This window comes from Vulpes vulpes, chromosome 1 (assembly GCF_048418805.1).
Source record: "Vulpes vulpes isolate BD-2025 chromosome 1, VulVul3, whole genome shotgun sequence".
Classification (NCBI taxonomy): domain Eukaryota; kingdom Metazoa; phylum Chordata; class Mammalia; order Carnivora; family Canidae; genus Vulpes; species Vulpes vulpes.
Window position 1 is genome coordinate 141,176,123 of NC_132780.1, and position 16,856 is coordinate 141,192,978.

The window sequence follows — 16,856 nt, forward strand, 5'->3', positions numbered from 1 at the left end:
GATCTGAGGCTTCTCCCTCCCTCGGCCCCAGGACTTCAGGATTAGCGCCCCTGCCTAGGTTCTATGTTTTGTCTACCAAATATGCTGCTTTATTATGTCCTGATCCATTTCCCCGTGTTATTAATGAAGGATGCCTATTCGTGAAATAACCAGAGTTTCCAGTGTTACTGTACTGATAAAGTGTCGGCTAAGGGCAGAAATTTGACATTTGAGTTAGTGGCTGCAACTGTGCAAGGCAACTGGTAGGATTTCCAGGTCAATGTTTGCAACACGGGAAAGAGCTCAGGGGTGATCCTTACTGTCTGTCATAGACTCCTGAGGGCTTAGGCCCCCATGCTGGGGACACTTAGAGCAGACACACACCCGCGTGTGCATGCACACACACACACACACACACACGCACACATACACTCATGTTAGCACACATGCCTCTGAAGAACCAGCAGATTCAGCCTAGTATGATGTATGACTTGTTGGCCACCCCAGTCCCTAGGCTCGGCTTATCTCCTGGCTCCAGGCATTGTGATTTCTCGCTTGGGGCTGGTTCCCTTTAAGCCCTTCCCAGAGCTGTGAGCTGGGTCATGTGCAGGGACTAACCATCCAGTTGGGAAACAAGCCCTGTGGACTGGAATCCCAGCCCATGCAGTGAGGGACATGTGCTCTGGGTAGGAGGAGGCCCAGGAGAGGGGCAGAGGTGGGGGCCGCATGGAAGGCATATCATATTGCATAGTCTCTGGCGTGGTAGGTACATTCGGGTACTTTCTTGCCACGATAACTATGCTCTGCAGGAGTGGCAAGGAATTCTAGGCTTCTAGCGGCTGACTGCCCTCAAGTCTCATGTATGCTGCCTTAAGCTACACTTGTAGGATTTGTTTTTGTAGGCAGATTTACCTCCTTGATTAGGTTTGGCTCCAACTAGTGTTAGAATTAGGATTCATTCCTTAAGAAGGTGCCCAGACAGATTGAGGGGCCTCAAATGTGTGCCTGGAGCTGAGAGAAGCTCATCTGAGAGGGAGCGACAGCCATAGGTAATCCTTGAGCTGTGCCATCCACCTGCCTAACAGAATTCACAGCCCCCAGCAGGTGCTGGGGAGATAATGCCAGCAGGTCTAGCCTCCAGTCTGGGATGGGAGATACAGCCCATTGATTCAGAAGCTAGTCTCGTCTAACTCTTTCATTTCACAGATGTAGAAACTGTAGTCTGGAGTGGAAAGTGACCTTCCCCCAATCCCACCTCTAACAGGACAGCCTGGAGTCACATCCCCTGTGGCTGCCATGTGAATCTTCTTCCTTCCTATAAGTGAGAACAAGGAGGAGGGGTGGGAGCAAGAAAGGAGGGATGTGGGCGAGGATGGGACTACTTTGGCTAACCGATTCCTGGCTTGTCCTGTAGCCTATCTGGGTCTCAATTTCTTTATCCATAAAATGGAACACATGGCCTCCATGAGCTCCAAGGTTCCAAGATGTACCAGACCAGAACATTCCTCCCTGGCCGCTGAGGCCTCAAGAGATGGGATGAAGCCAGAGTGAAGCAACGGAAAGCCGTAACTCCAAGACCAGGAGGCGCCTGGTCCAGGGGAGGGGGGTGTGTAGAAAGCAGCAAAGTTAGTGCTGTGCCCTCCACCCCAGCTATTTTTACCCTAGAACACTGGACTGCAAGAGGCCTGGCTAAAAATACCAACAACCCAAGCCCGGAGCATCTTCCCCCTAGAGAGACGGCGTGGGGGCTGGCAAGGAGCAGGCTGTGGGGACTGGGAGTTCCAAGGGCATCCATCCTTCTCCTTCCCAGAGCTGGGATGCCAGGGGTGACTGGGAAGGAGACCCTTCCCTTCAGAGGGCCTTTCCTTCTAGATAGCCCAAGAATAAGCTTGTTTTTGTAATTTTCGGCAATTCTAGCCAGCCTTGTCCACACACATACTTTTTTTTTTCACAATGTAATCAGAATCTGCCACAGTTTTGTGTTCTGTTCTTTTTCACTTATTCTTCATAACCATTTTATGTCACTATGTACTCTTAATATCTGTCATTCTTAATGGCTGCATAATATTCCGTCTTGGGGACTTTCCCCTTCCCTGATCATCGGGCCTTTGATGGCTTCCAGTGTTCCATTATTATAAATAAAGCTTCCTTGCACATCTTTGTGCATGTGGCTTTTTTTCTCCTCATTAATTATTTCTGTAAGATAAGTGTCCAGGTCAGCGGGCAAGGCTTTTTTTGTGCTGTTTGATGTGGCTTGCCAAACTGCTTTCCAAAAGTAAACGAAGGAGGTTTAATATAAGGATGCATCCCACACTGGGAGCCAAGTACAGTCAGGCTTCAGGGAAATTGGAACTGAGAGCCAACAGGAGCTCAAATACTGCCTCTGGCTCCTGGGGACTGCCTGTCCCAGCTTCTCCCTCCACTTTCCCTGCTCCATGTATTTTTCTTTTCTCTTCTCTTCTCCACTTCTCTCCTCCCCTCCCCTCCCCTCCCCTCCCCTCCCTCCCCTCCCAGCAGAGCTGTCAGCTCTGAGAACATACCACTTTGTAACTAACCACTCACATGTCCTGAGGACTTACTTTGTCACAGGCACCATACCAATCATCAGTATTGATTATCTTTAATTTTCACAACCACCCTCAGGGGTGGGGGTAATAACAATTCCCATTTTACAGATGAAGAAACTGAGGCATGGAAAAACTGAGTAACTTGTTTAAAGATGCAGTCAGTAACTGGTGGGACCAGGTTCCACCTCACTGGCCTACTTCAATTCAAAAAGATACTCAGGGGATGTGTGGGTGGCCTAGTGGTTGAGCATCTGCCTTTGGCTGAGGTCATGATCCGGGGTCCTGGAATCAAGTCCCACATTGGGCTCCCCACAGGGAACCTGCTTCTTCCTCTGCCTGTGTCTCTGCTTCTCTCTCTGTGTCTCCCATGAATAAATAAATAAAATCTTAAAAAAAAAAAAAAGTACTCACGACCACTGCACCAGTCTCCCTGGGAGCACGGGGGCCCCAAATCTACAACTACCAGCCTAGCTAGCATTTCTGTGTCTCTGAGTTAGAGTTCCGAAAAGGGAGAATGTGGCTGGCTTAGCCCAGCCTATGGCTTGGAACCCTGAAGTCAGGGTCCAGTCGTCTGCAATGAAGGTAGGACCAGACAGGAGATGCTAAAGAGTAAGCTGGGCCATGGCCGCAGACGATTGTGATGTCCCAGTGCTTGACTTCGTTAAAAAATATTTAAAAAGGAATGTAATTGGCATAAATACTATCTTGTTTGCCTTTGCTTTTCATTGGTTATTTGAAAGCCTGAACACTGTTTCCATAAGGTTCCTTTCCTCCTGCAGTGCTACCCAAACCTGCCTAAGTCAGTCATGCTTTATATATTACAGTAAGAACATCACACAGAACCACAATGTGCTCGGAGGGGTTGCAGATGGAGCGAGAATGGTTTCTCACTAAAATGACTTCTCCTTTGTCCTGAAGGCCTTGGGGGGGTGGGGGGGGGTTTGACTGACTTCTTAATCAGCGTTTCTGAGAAACAGGCTTCTCCCTCCCTCCCTGTCATGTTACTAGAACTAGACAGTCTTTAACAGGGACATCTCTCACCAGGAGGGTCTCTGCATTTGCCCTCTCCTTTCTGGCACCTTCTCCTGAATGAATTAACTTCTGGATGTTCTCAGGGGCTGAAACAATTTGCTGGTCGTACTATGGGACTTGTCTTGGAGTTGCATCCACACCTGTTCTTTTTTTTTTTTTTTTTTTAAGATTTTATTTATTTATTCATGAGAGACACACACAGAGAGAGGCAGAGACACAGGCAGAGGAAGAAGCAGGCTCTATGCAGGGAGCCCGACATGGGACTCTATCCTGGGACTCCAAGATCACACCCTGAGCCGAAGGCAGGTGCTAAACCGCTGAGCCACCCAGGCATCCCCCACATCTGTTCTTATTGGGCTTTTGCCTCATCTCAGTTCTGGGCTACATGCACACTTCTGCGTTCAAGCCCTGGGGACAGAGCACCTGTGTCTGCACCACTGTACTTAGAAGATGTGCCATTGTACTGCTAAGATGCTAAGGGTCCTCTCCCTCTCTCTGTCCTCAGACGCTGGGGGTGACAAAGTACCCACTGCCGTAGCTCTGAAGCAAAGAGCCTTCCACCAAAGAGGGTGAGGCCTGGGAGGTGGCATGCTACAAAGTAAACTATGCGGCTGACATAGACAGTAAGGGCCCCAGGCCTGGCGGGAGACACATGGCGAGGTTGCTGGCAGTACTGGGCAGGAGAAGTCCCTGTGGGCCGGGACAGCAGGCAACTCTTGGGTCAGCCTTTACTCAGGAGCCATGTGAGCTGCCGCTCTTGCCAGCTGTTCACAGCTGTGGGATAGCTGGGGGTGGTGGAGGCACAAGCGTTGCTCTCTGAAGCCAGGGATTCAGGTTTATTTGTGGGATTCCACCTGCGACCGTGGCCTCTGCAGCCCGGAGCTCCATCTGAGCTCTTTGGAGCCAGTCCACACCCGGGGCTTTGAGATCTGGTGGATACTTCCTGGCATCCCCTTTGGAACTGTGACTGGTCTCTCTGTGGCCCCTCCTCGGCCATGCCTTGGAGATGTTCAAGAGCTGCCCGTGGGCAGTGAAGTTGATAGAATTAGCAGGAAATGGTGTTCCTAGGAGGTCAGCTGGCTCCTGGTTGTGCAAAGCCCAGGCTGCCTGCCACCCATGGGCTACCCTTCTTATATCATGAACCATAGCGCAGGGTCATTTTTTAAATCTCTGCTCCTGATGTCAGGAATATGGTCCCTTCCAACTCACTAGATTGGCAAACAGAACATCCTGGGGATGGTCATTTGTTTCCTATGGCTGAGACCATCAATGGTTCCCTTATATCCATTCTCCTTTTCTACGGTAACAGAAGTTTTAGTTGGTTACAAAGCTGTCCACCAGACACTACATTTTCCTACTTCCCTTGCAGTTTATTTTTTTTAAAGATTTATTTATTTATTTATTCGTGAGAGGCACAGAGATAGAATCAGAGACATAGGCAGAGGGAAGAGCAGGGTCGCCACTGAGAGCCTGATGTAGGACTCGATCCGGGACTCTGGGATCACACTGTGAGCAGAAGGCAGACACTCAACCACTGAGCCACCCAGGCACCCCTCCCTTGCAGTTTAGATGTGGCTTATGACTAGGTCCTGGCCAATGAGGATGGTTAGGAAGGAGCACTCCCTTTCATCTTTCTGTTTGCCACTGACTGGAGTGCAGATGTGGTGGCAGGAACTGGAGCAGTCGTTTTGGACCACATGGAGAAAGCTACACAATGAGGAAAGCAGAATGACAAGATTGAAGGAAGCTGAATGCCTGACACCAATCATCTATGAACTACATGGTTAGATGTTTATGTGTGGGATAGATCAACCTTTATTCAGTTTAAGCCCCTGTATTTGGGGGTCTCTTTGTTCTAGGAGCTGAACTCATATACTCACTATTGTTGTCCCTTAGTGGAATGGCCACATCTAGATATGTCTACTCACTGGTGATGCTGGGAACCCCATGTTTTAGTAGACCAATACTCGGTGGTCTCCAACAGATCATCCTTCCTAGTATTCCCACCCTAGTGTGACCTCTGCTCATAACCAGGCTTGGCTATGTGACTTGCTTTGGCCAATGGGACCTTAGTAAGTGTGATGGCTAGAAGCAGAGACTCGGTAAGCACTTGTCATAATGGGGCTTGTCCTTTTAGAACACTAACTCTTGGGATGCCTCTTCTCCAAACCCAGCTGCTGATCTCGAGAAGCCCAACACAGATACAAGGAAAGGTCACCTGGGGGAGAACAGAGGTGCTGCCCCCGCTGACCCTGTACCAATCTGTCAGCGTGTTAGTGAAGCCCTTCAGGAAGTGAATCCTACAGTCTGAGGCACGGAGTAGAAATGAGCTGTCCCTGCCATACCCTGTCGAAACTGCAGAATCAGGATCAAATGAACACTTGCCGTCTTAAGCCATTAGCTTTTGGGGTAGCTTGTTACACAGCACTAGGCAACTGAAACAGAGGTGGATGGCCCAAGGCCCTTTGTACTGTCTGAAAAACTACATCCACCATGCTTCCTTTTATACAGCTTGAAACTAAACCACGACATGGGAAGTTGCTGATGCTCTGGAAAATACACAAGAGTGGCTACTTTTCCCTCCAGAACCCCATGCCTTGCCTTCGACCCTTGCCAGGTGTTTATCCTTTGCCTTCCTGCTTGGATTTGTAGCTTCTTCAATGGGGGTGGGCTCCATGGACCTTCCCCTGCTTTTTCAGAAAGTTGGGAAGTGCCACATCACTTAGATCAGGTTTAGGCAGCATCTGACAGCCAAAGGCTGCCCTTGTCAACGGCCTCCCTAGCGCCCACATAAGTGCTAGAGGAATAAGCGAACGAATGAGCAAATGAATGAACTGTGACAAGAAGTGACTTACCTGGACCCCAGCACAAGGGGTCACAATGTGAGCAAGGCGTATAGAAGGGTCTCCAGGAAGGACAGGATCAGTAGAGTCAGGCCTAATGATAGATTGCTTTGGAAATATGTTAACCCTTTTAAAATATAATTATAGTAGCTAACATGATTGAGCTCTTACTATGTGCCAAGCACTGTGCAAAGTGCCTTGTGTAAGTGATTGCATTAATCATCCCAACAACCCTGGGAGGTAAGTTCTAACTTTCATCCCCTTTTATAGGTGAGGAAATAGTGGCCCAGAGAGGTTAGGTAACTTGCCTAAGTGGGGATGGGAAGATTTGAACTCAGACAGTCTGGCACCAGCACCCAAGGGCACAGCCCCTACGCTCAGACAAACAACAGGAGTCCCCATATTCCACCCTTGAAGAAAAGGCCAGCACCTGGAATGCTTTAGGGCACAAGCCCCAGCCCGGAGTCTCTGAAGTGCTCCTGGGAACCTCGGAAAAGCCAGGTCAGAGGAGAAGAGGAAGGAAAAGAGGGAGGTGAGTCTGGAGTCCGCGTGCCAGGCAGCATCGGTGTCCTGCCCCAGCACCTTCACCAGCTGCTCCCACTCACTCCCCAGAAATGAGCCTGGCCCATTCACACGTGTCCCTAATGCCAGGTTCCAAGAAAGCCACCTAAATACCTGGTATTTGAGATGTAAAGGGACCGGCTCCCTGTACTTAGCGCTTCGCTAACTTTTCCAATTATAGCGCCCTATTTTCCAAAGTCTAAAATGGACATATGTTATAACTGTCTTGGGCCTCAAGGTTTCAGAAACACCCTTAAGGCTCCTGAAATACAATCGTATATTTTAGACTAATTCCTAAAGGGCTGAGTGGGGTTATCTTTAACATCTGCCAGCAGACACACAGATCTGGCCTTTGTGTGCAAATGAGCCCGGGGCCTGGGCACAGGCAGCCTGAGGTGCACTAGCTCCAAGCCTGGCTGCGTGGGAAGGCGTGAAGAAGGCGGATCCCAGGCTTGGGTTGGGCTGAGAGGGAGACACAGGCCTGCCCTCAGGGGGCCCTGGTCTGAGGGGAAGCTCCCGGGCTGAAGGAGGAGGCAGGACTGTACTGAAACACAACAGAGGACCTCGGAGGGCCGTGGGATTCCACGGCTGGAGGCTGCCTGGGGCCCAGAGAGCCCGGACACAAGCACTTTAGGTAGAAGCGGGCAGTGGAGCTGAACTGTAACCGCTCCCTGGAGCTGTGGCTTCGGGCCTGCCAACCGGGGGGCACTTTCTGGTCAATCCCAATCGTCGTTATTAAACATTTATTATGTAAGGGAGATGTGCTTTTCTGGTGGCAGCGTTTGGCAGGTGGACTTGGTGAGTAAATGGACTAGAACTAATCCTGTAGCTAAGTAGTGAGGGCCTCAGAAAAAAAAAAAAAAAAAGCCTCACTTGCCAGGGACGAGAGATTTAGAAAGTACCAGCCCTGGGACTGCCCCTTTTCCCCAGGCTGCCTAGCTTGGCAGCCAGGCCTCCAAATGGCTTTGTGAACACGCAGGGCAGAGATGACACTGGAGCTTGTTAGGATGTAAAGCCCAAATTGGGAGTTTGGAGAAGTCATGCAGGGGGCGGAGTTCTGCTTGGCATCAGGAGAGCTGGGTTTGAGTCAGCTCAGCCCTTAATTTGTGGGATATCACCTCAGGAGTTGGGAGGGGCATCCCGCCTCTAGGAGAAGAGGAGGAAAAGGAGAGTCTCCACTCTGACTGGAGACACAGCCCTGCTTCAGGGAGCCCCGGTCTGAGGGGAGACACAGCCCTGCCCCCAGGGAGCCCCAGTGTGAGGGGAGACACAGCCCTGCCCCCAGGGAGCCCCAGTCTGAGGGGAGACACAGCCCTGCCCCCAGGGAGCCCCAGTCTGAGGGGAGACACAGCCCTGCCCCAGGGAGCCCCAGTGTGAGGGGAGACACAGCCCTGCCCCCAGGGAGCCCCAGTCTGAGGGGAGACACAGCCCTGCCCTCAAGGAGCCCCAGTCTGAGGGGAGACACAGCCCTGCCCCAGGGAGCCCCAGTGTGAGGGGAGACACAGCCCTGCCCCCAGGGAGCCCCAGTCTGAGGGGAGACACAGCCCTGCCCCCAGGGAGCCCCAGTCTGAGGGGAGACACAGCCCTGCCCCCAGGGAGCCCCAGTGTGAGGGGAGACACAGCCCTGCCCCAGGGAGCCCCAGTGTGAGGGGAGACACAGCCCTGCCCCCAGGGAGCCCCAGTCTGAGGGGAGACACAGCCCTGCCCCCAGGGAGCCCCAGTGTGAGGGGAGACACAGCCCTGCCCCAGGGAGCCCCAGTGTGAGGGGAGACACAGCCCTGCCCCCAGAGCCCCAGTCTGAGGGGAGACACAGCCCAGAGACTTAAGAGAAAGAAGTATCAAATAAGCTGGGCCTTTGGGAAACAGGGTTCATCCTTCCCCATCCACTTCATTACTTGTACAGAGAAGGCCAAGGACTCCTCAGGTAGCTATCTGTAGGGAGTCATTCTGCGTCTGGACAGAGACCAGAATGGGGTAGGGCCTCTACTATGGCCTGGAGCCTCTTGCTAGGCAGTGCCAGTGCCTTACCTCATGTGAATCTTGCAGGTCATGCCCAGAGTGGGTACCCACAGGGTCAGGAAAGTGTCCTTGCAGTACTAGCCAGGCCATTTTTTTCCTTAGTAGAAAGGAGGTTTACTGACCCTCTTAGTGGAGAAAGACCAGGAAAAGGGCTTATTTGGGTCTGGAAAAGTCTCCTTGTCAGACTGGGAGCTTTAGTCCCAGGCTAGAATGGAAACTGCACATGGCAAGGGTTTGGACCTAACTTGTACACTGTTTCACCCCCAGGGCCTAAGATCCAGCCTGGCACAGCGTAGGTGCTCACTAAGAAATTGTTGAATTAATTAGAGTCCATTTGCCTTTTCAACACTAACTTAGAACTCATCTCTTGCGGAAAAATTTCCATGATAAAGCTTTCCCAACTTGAGTGACAACTGCTCAAATTCACTTGCAAATATAAGTAATTGAGTTCCAACACTGTCCCTTTTGAAAGGGAAGACCATGAATTTAGACTATTGTTAATGCTGTGCAGCAAGCCCTACACTAGTTCCTTTAGGGACGTCCTATCACTTAATCCTTGAAGGAAGACCCTGGTTTACAAAGGAGACCAGAGGGATGCCTGAGTGGCTCAGGGATTGAGCGGTTGAGCAGTTGAGCGTCTGCCTTTGGCTCAGGGCGTGATCCTGGGGTCCTGGGATTGAGTCCCGCATCTGCCTGTGTCTCTGTCTCTCTCTCTGGGTCTCTCATGAATAAATAAGGTCTTAAAAAAATACAAAGGAGACCAGGCTTCGGAAGGTTACATAGCACACCTGAATTTACACCTCCAGAAAATTGTAGTGCTGGAATCTGAAGCCACTCCTGGCTCAACAACTCATCCCTGGACTTTTTTTTTTTTTTTTCCTGAATCCCATGGAATTCTTTTTTCCCAATTAGCTTTGCGATCCCAAAGGTAACGCTACAAAGACTTGTTCAGCTCCTGTGCGTGCCCCATGCTGGATAGGGCGCCCAAGAAGTCCCAGTCCCTGGAGCCTCCGGGCCAAGGACAGCAGAGCACTGAGCCCAGCGGAAGCTCCTGTGACAGTTGACCCAGTCTCCCTGTGGCCCTGCCAGCCCTGACTTAGTGACACCTGCCACGCAAACCAACAACGGATTAGCCTCCAAAGTGGAGCACACGTGGGCCTTGTCAGAGCTTCTGGGAAAGTAATCGCCATTCCCGGCCTCTCTCCCCACACTGTTGGCGAACTCGGGGACACGGGGCGGAGGTGGGGGGGGTGGCTCATTCTCCCACCTTGTTCTTCCATGAGAATCTTCCTGTGGCAGAGCTGAAGGGACCCGTCCCGCAGGCAGCCTGTGTGAACTCTTTGTGCTGAAACATTGTGATCAGTTTCACCTTATGGCGCATGTCTGTGAATGTCTCATCCCCCCATCATTATTCACTCCTGGTAGGCACCAGCCACTTGCCATAAATTATTTCTAACCTCCATGAAAACTCTGCCATTGTTACTGGCCTTCTGAGCACAGGAGAGCTAAGGTTTGGATCTGGGAGAGGTCACATATCCTGCCCGAGGTCACTTAAACTTGTAAATGTCAGAATCAAGATTCAGATCCAGAGCCATCAGCTCCAAAGAAGTTCTCTAAACTTGCCTTTTCCAAAACTAGCTGTTTACCGACATTTGCCCAGGAGCTTTTCACAAGCACACCTTCCTTACAACAGTATCCTGAAAAAGGAAGGAGGCAGCTCTCTGTATGCATCAATATGGTGCTGTGTGTGCCTAGAGCATCTCCAGAGAGGGCGCAAATAGCTAGCCATTGGTGGCCCTGGGGGAACAGTCCCCTGGGGAAGCAATATAGGAGGGTGACTTGATTGTCACTGTATCCTCTTCAGTACTGGTTGATTCTTCCTCTCTTCCTCCCTCCCTCCTTCCCCACCTGCCTTCTTCCCTCCTCTGTTCTTTTCACTTTTTAAAAAATATATGAAAATAATTTTGAAATCAAACAAAACTATAGATCCTGGGGCCCTCTTGCTGGGCTTCATGTAAATTAGAGTCTCCAAGGGTTAGGTCTTCGGAAGCTGTATTTTATTTTGTTTTTTATTTTGAGTAGGCTTCACGCCCAACATGGAGCCCAACCCAGGGCTAGAACTCGAAACCCTGATAATAAGACCTGAGCTGAGATCAAGAGTCAGATGCAAGCCACGCAGGCGCCCCGGGAAACTAGATTTTAAAAAGCATCCCAGGCAGGCTCCGGAGCCCTCTGATCCCAGCCTCTTAGAGGCCAAGCCTTGCCTTGCCTCGCATATCTCCACTTCCCTTGATCTTGAACTTGGTGCTATCAGCTCTGTGTGGGACCAAAGGCTGCCTAAGACACCCTGGGTCCTCCCGTCAGTGCCTCCCTCAGGACCTTTTCCAGCCAGACTTCAAGAGTCCCAGACCTGCCGAGAAGCCAGCCCCACCGGAGGACACAACCCCTGTGTCCTGTGTCTGCTAAAGCTCAGAGGTCACACCCGTTCTCACACCTCGAGGCCACACGCATGCCAGACCCCTCCGCCCCCGAGGTCAGCCAAGGCTGTGTTAGCAGGGCTCCCTCCTATACACAGTGGCGGCCTAACCTCACTATTTTGCTCCTTGGCTTTTTCCTTTTCAGTCTGTCTGGGAGAACTGGTAGCAGTTGTCAGCAGCGCATGGAGAGCAGCGCAGCATTGCCCTGCGTGGAGGTGTTGGCATTTGTCCAGGAGCCGTGTGAGCTCCTGGCTCCTAGGTTCAAAGCCCTGCTCTTCTGCGCTTAGCTGTGTGACCTGGAGCAAGCTCTAATCTCTGTGACGTGAAGATGGGAAGAGCGGAGGCACGCAGGGCTGTCAGGTAGTGACTGGCACATAGCAAGTATGCAGTGAGTGTTCTCATGATCTCTCCTGTCTTTCGAGTCTCAGAGGGAAGACCAGTGGGGGCTAGTGAGCCATGTCTAGACAGCTCAGCATCCCATCCCCACTCCACGTCTTTCTAGCTCTCTCAAAGTCTCCTTTTCCTCATCTGTAAGACAGGGATGACTCCTGGCTCACAGGAAGGTCCACGATGGTGTGTGACACCAAGCCAACACGCGACAAACATTTATGGAATGAACAATGGAATGGAAGTGGGGCCAAACCTGGGTGGCTCAGTGGTTGAGCATCTGCCTTCAGCTCAGGGAGTGATCTTGGGGTCCTGGGATCAAGTCCTACATCAGGCTCCCTGCATGGAGCCTGCTTCTCCCTCTGCCTCTGTCTCTGTCTCTCTCTTTCAGTGCGCGTCTCATGAATAAATAAATAAAATCTTAAAAAAAACAAAAAGCAGGGAAGTGGGACTGAAGCAAGGCTGGGGGACAGAGGCATACTGCATCCACCTCTGCCTCTACCGCTGGTAAGGCTCGATGGACACACCTGGCAGGGGGCACAGGAGTTCTGGCTCTTTCTCCAGAGCACCCAGAATCATAGCCTGAGGAAGCCCTAGACTACCCAGGCATTCATCAGGGGTGGGAATTGGGCCCACCACCCAGGCCAGGCATGCTCCGGTCAGCAGCATCAGCCCACCCCTCCTGCCGAGAAGTGGGACCTCAGGAAGCTGACTATAATCAGAAGCCATGTCATTCACATCCAAGAGAAAACATTGCCACAAGGGCTGGGAAGTCTTCTCGGCTGTGTGGTGGGTGAAGGCTCTGGGAGTTAAGAACGCCTGGACTTGGCCAAGAGGGGAACAGAACAGGTAAAGTGTGAGCTGCGTGCTTCTGGCCAAGCCTTGCTCACTGGCCTTGGAACACCAGACCCCCATGTCCCCAGGGTGCCTTGTTCCAGGGCCATCCAGCCCCTTTGGGCACCCCAACCCCGCTAGGGATTTAACTGGCCTGTCTGCTTTGCTCTCCTGATTGAAGCAGGAGGAAGAACTGCTGCCTCTGGTCCTCCCTGAGCCTATTGCCCATGGGCTAGCTGTCCAGGACCAGAGATTGTTAGGTGCTCACTGTCAGGCAGTTACCCCATTTATGCCTTAGTTTAGTTGTTACTTATCCATCCAAGCTCCCTTTAATAAACTGAAAATCCCATGAGAGCCAAAAGGCAAGCTCTTATTCATCAACATTCCTAGGGATTAAGTGAGTGAAGCTCCAATGCAAAGCTGTTATTAATATCCCCACAGGTCAAGGACAAAATAGTAGCTAGATTAATTGAGCACATGGCTTAGGCACCTGCTAAGCTCTACGGGTATTAACTCATCAATCCTCACGACAACTCTATTGAGATCAAAGCTGTACGATCTTCAGGGATAGAGAGGAAACTGAGGCACAGAGCAGTAGATTGACTTCTCTCACAAGATCATGCAACTAGGAGGTAACAGGATTCAAATTCCAGTGCTCTGGAGCTTGAGCCCACCTTCCAGCACAGCATGAGCACTCGATGGGTGCTAATGGAGTAACTGGGAGACCGGTATGCAGATGAGTAGGTACACTGTGAGGAAGGGCCAAGGGGGCCAGGCCTGGGTTTCTGGACTGATTCAGGCTTGACCTCAGCGGCTTGGAATCCGAAGGCCTCTTGGCCCTGGCTCCTCCTCCCCTAACACTCACCTGGCCCTGCAAGGTGACCCAGAGAGGACTCCCTGGCGAGGGTGCTAGGAGGGACGCCTGGCTCGATAATCCCCACCCCTGAGGGAATCTGGCCTCTCACTGCCATGTCCATCAGGGTACAGCGTGGCCTGGCTGCCAGCTGCGCCCAAGGTCCTGGGCCAAGGGTATTGTCTCTTTCCCCACCTGCTTCTTCATGTGTTCTAGAATATTTCATGGTTAAGAGTAGGCTGCCTGAGTTTCAATCCTCACTCTATTACGTGGCCTTGGGCATGTCACCTAACAACCTCTCTGTGCCTCACTTCTTCCTCTTTGAAATGGAAATCAAAACAGATTATTGTAAGGTTGGGTGCGAAGATTAAATGAGTTAAAACATGTAAAAGCTTAGAACAGCGGCACATCTCAAACAGCACAGACGTTCTCGTGACTGTTATTGCATCTCTTCTTACCCGTGCGTTTAGACTGGTAGCTAAATAGGCAGCTGAGCAGGAGGGGAGGGGCCAGCAGGGCAGCCAGAGTAATAATGGTCCACAGTCAGCATCATGGGAAAACCAGAGAGGAGCTGCCAGGACATCCCCTTGCTCTTACAGAAAGTCATCCCCAGATGGGGCGGGGAGGGAGAGACAACACAACACCCCCCCACCCCCCACCAGAACCCTGGTCCTGGAGACTCCATGTCGTCTTGCCCTCTGCTGAGACGGATAGCCAACAGCACCCCGTCCGACACTTAGAGCTCAGTCACACCTGACCACAGGCACAGGTCTCTACTTGATGTATTTCAATGGATTTTTAAAAATCTTTATCAAAGTTTTATATGAGTCACAAAAGAGTCACTCGGCTCTGTAAGGTTCCATAAGGTACAAACAACAGTCTCCTTCGGCAGAGGTGACCACGTTCACTTGCTGCGACAGATTCTTCTGGTGCTTCTAGCCACACTCACAGGCACAACCTTCTCTCCCTCCCTCTCTATAATCCCCATGTCATTCTGGTTAGATGAGAATGGACGTGACCTTGTAAAAGCTTAACATCCAGGGCTGAGCCATCTAGTAAACTGCGATTATTTTTCTTTGCATAACATTTTATTCTCCCTGGAATTGATGGTGGTCCTTTTGGTTGTTCACTTCATTTTCTGTGTACTTAGAATGTATTCGGGGCCTTCTCTCTTTAGAACAACATCTACTGAGCACTTCCTATGTGCCAGGCACTCTTTAAGTACTTTTCACATATGAACTCACTTAGTCCTTATAATAATAGCCCTCAGAGGTGTATACTGTATGATCTTGTTTTACAGATAAGGAAATTGAGGTACAGAGAGGTTAAGTGACTTGCCCACAATCCCAGAGCAAGTAAATGGCAGAGCCAGGATTTGAACTCTGGCTCTTACCACTGCAGGCTCTGTGGGCACCTGGCACCTCCTGGCACCTGGGAACCCATCTACATGCCAATCTCCTCCAAGCCCTTCCTTGTCCTCCTGCTGTTTTCTATGTCAAAGGGCAGACTGTAAGCTGGGTGAGGGCAGGCCCTGTGTCCTGCTCCTCTGCAATCCTAGAAGCAGGGCCCACCCAGCTGATCTTCCTGCGCCTGCCAGGATGGTCCTGCCTGCAGCTGCCTACTTGTCATGTTCCTGCACCGTGGGCCTTACAGGTGGGAGACAGAGCAGGGAGCAGAGCTGGTGTGGTTATGGTTGGGTGGAGAGAGGCTCAAAAAGGCCAAATAAGTACGTCACTGTCAGGGTACTCGGGTCTGAACCCCCTCCTCTGGCTGCAAATCCAGGGCCGTTCCTAACACGCAAGGCTGCCTCCTATGGACACAGGCACATACATACCACATATATTACACATACAAATATGCAAACCTATAGATACATTGTTCACATATACTATTATGCACGTACATTTCTACATGGGCATATAATATACACATATAGACAGACACGCTTACATTTCTTACATACATCCATACATAGAGGCGCACACACATCCACACATAATATGTAGGCCTGCCAATTATACACAGATGCATTATATCCACAAGCATATGTTAACAGGGAAACATATTATACAAACACATACTTTATTTATAGACACAAACCCGGTACATCATATATTCACACATATATAGACTCACATAGCATATACACATATGGTACATAAAAAACACATAAATATGTAAAATATATGTGTATGTACACATAAACATAAAATCCTCATTTGCATAACATACTAAAGCATAGTCATACCGACATGTACACATGCTTTTCACACATTAAAACACACATTCATCTGCACAAAACATATAGAAATAAACACACACAAGATATACATATGTAGACATAAGCACATGTGTACATCCACAGATGCAAAAACGTGTACAAACACACCCGTACTTATGTGCGCACACAAATATGCAAGCACGCGTGCATGCACACATACTGGTGTGTGCCCGTCTGGGTGGAATACTGTGGAGCGGTGGGAGAAGGCCCATGTGTCCCAGGCCTCACAGCTGTCAGCTGACTTGGGGGGAGTGTGTTTCCCGACATCCCCCCTTGGGGTTGCGTCAGAGTGTACTTCCCTTGGGCAGGGCCAGGGCCAGCCTTGTTGCATCAGTTTGGGGGTGGGGACTGGGGAGGATGCAGTCCCCAGTCCATGGGGGTTTGAGGGTCCCCCAGACCTCCTGCCTTGCTCTGGAGCCCCACTTAGTGTTAGCACTGGTCGAATTTTCAGGGAAGGCCTAAGAGGCTGTAAGATTATCCTCTTACAAATGAGAAAATGGAGCCTTGCCTGGAAGGGTTAAATTTTGTGAAAGCCAGTTTAGGGAGAGAGGTGATTTGAACTTGAGTCTGTCAGAACCTAAAACCACCACACTCTGCCCATTCACACCATAGAGTATAAGCTTTCTGCACCTGTGGCTATGCATACAGTAGGTGCTTTAGCGGTGCCCATGGAGCAGACAAGCTCCTTGATCTCAAGGGTAGCATCCCTCTAGGGCCTGGGTGTGGCAAGTGGTTGGGGGTGCTACAGGGAACCAGTCCCAGAATTCTGAGGGAATGTAGAACTTCTTTGGGTCCGGAGACCCTGCCTTCATCACCCCCAGCCCGGAGGTCCAGCCGCCCAGAGAGGCCCCCTTCCCCAGAGGCCCCTAGGCTTGCTCCCTTCCTCTTCCCCTTGGCTTCCTTCCCTAACCTGGTCTCCCCTCCACCACCAGCACTCCCAGACACATTCCTCTCCCTCAGACATTTATTTCAAGGGCTCGGCAATTTCTTTGCAGGATTTGATTTGCTGCTCAGGCATTTCCT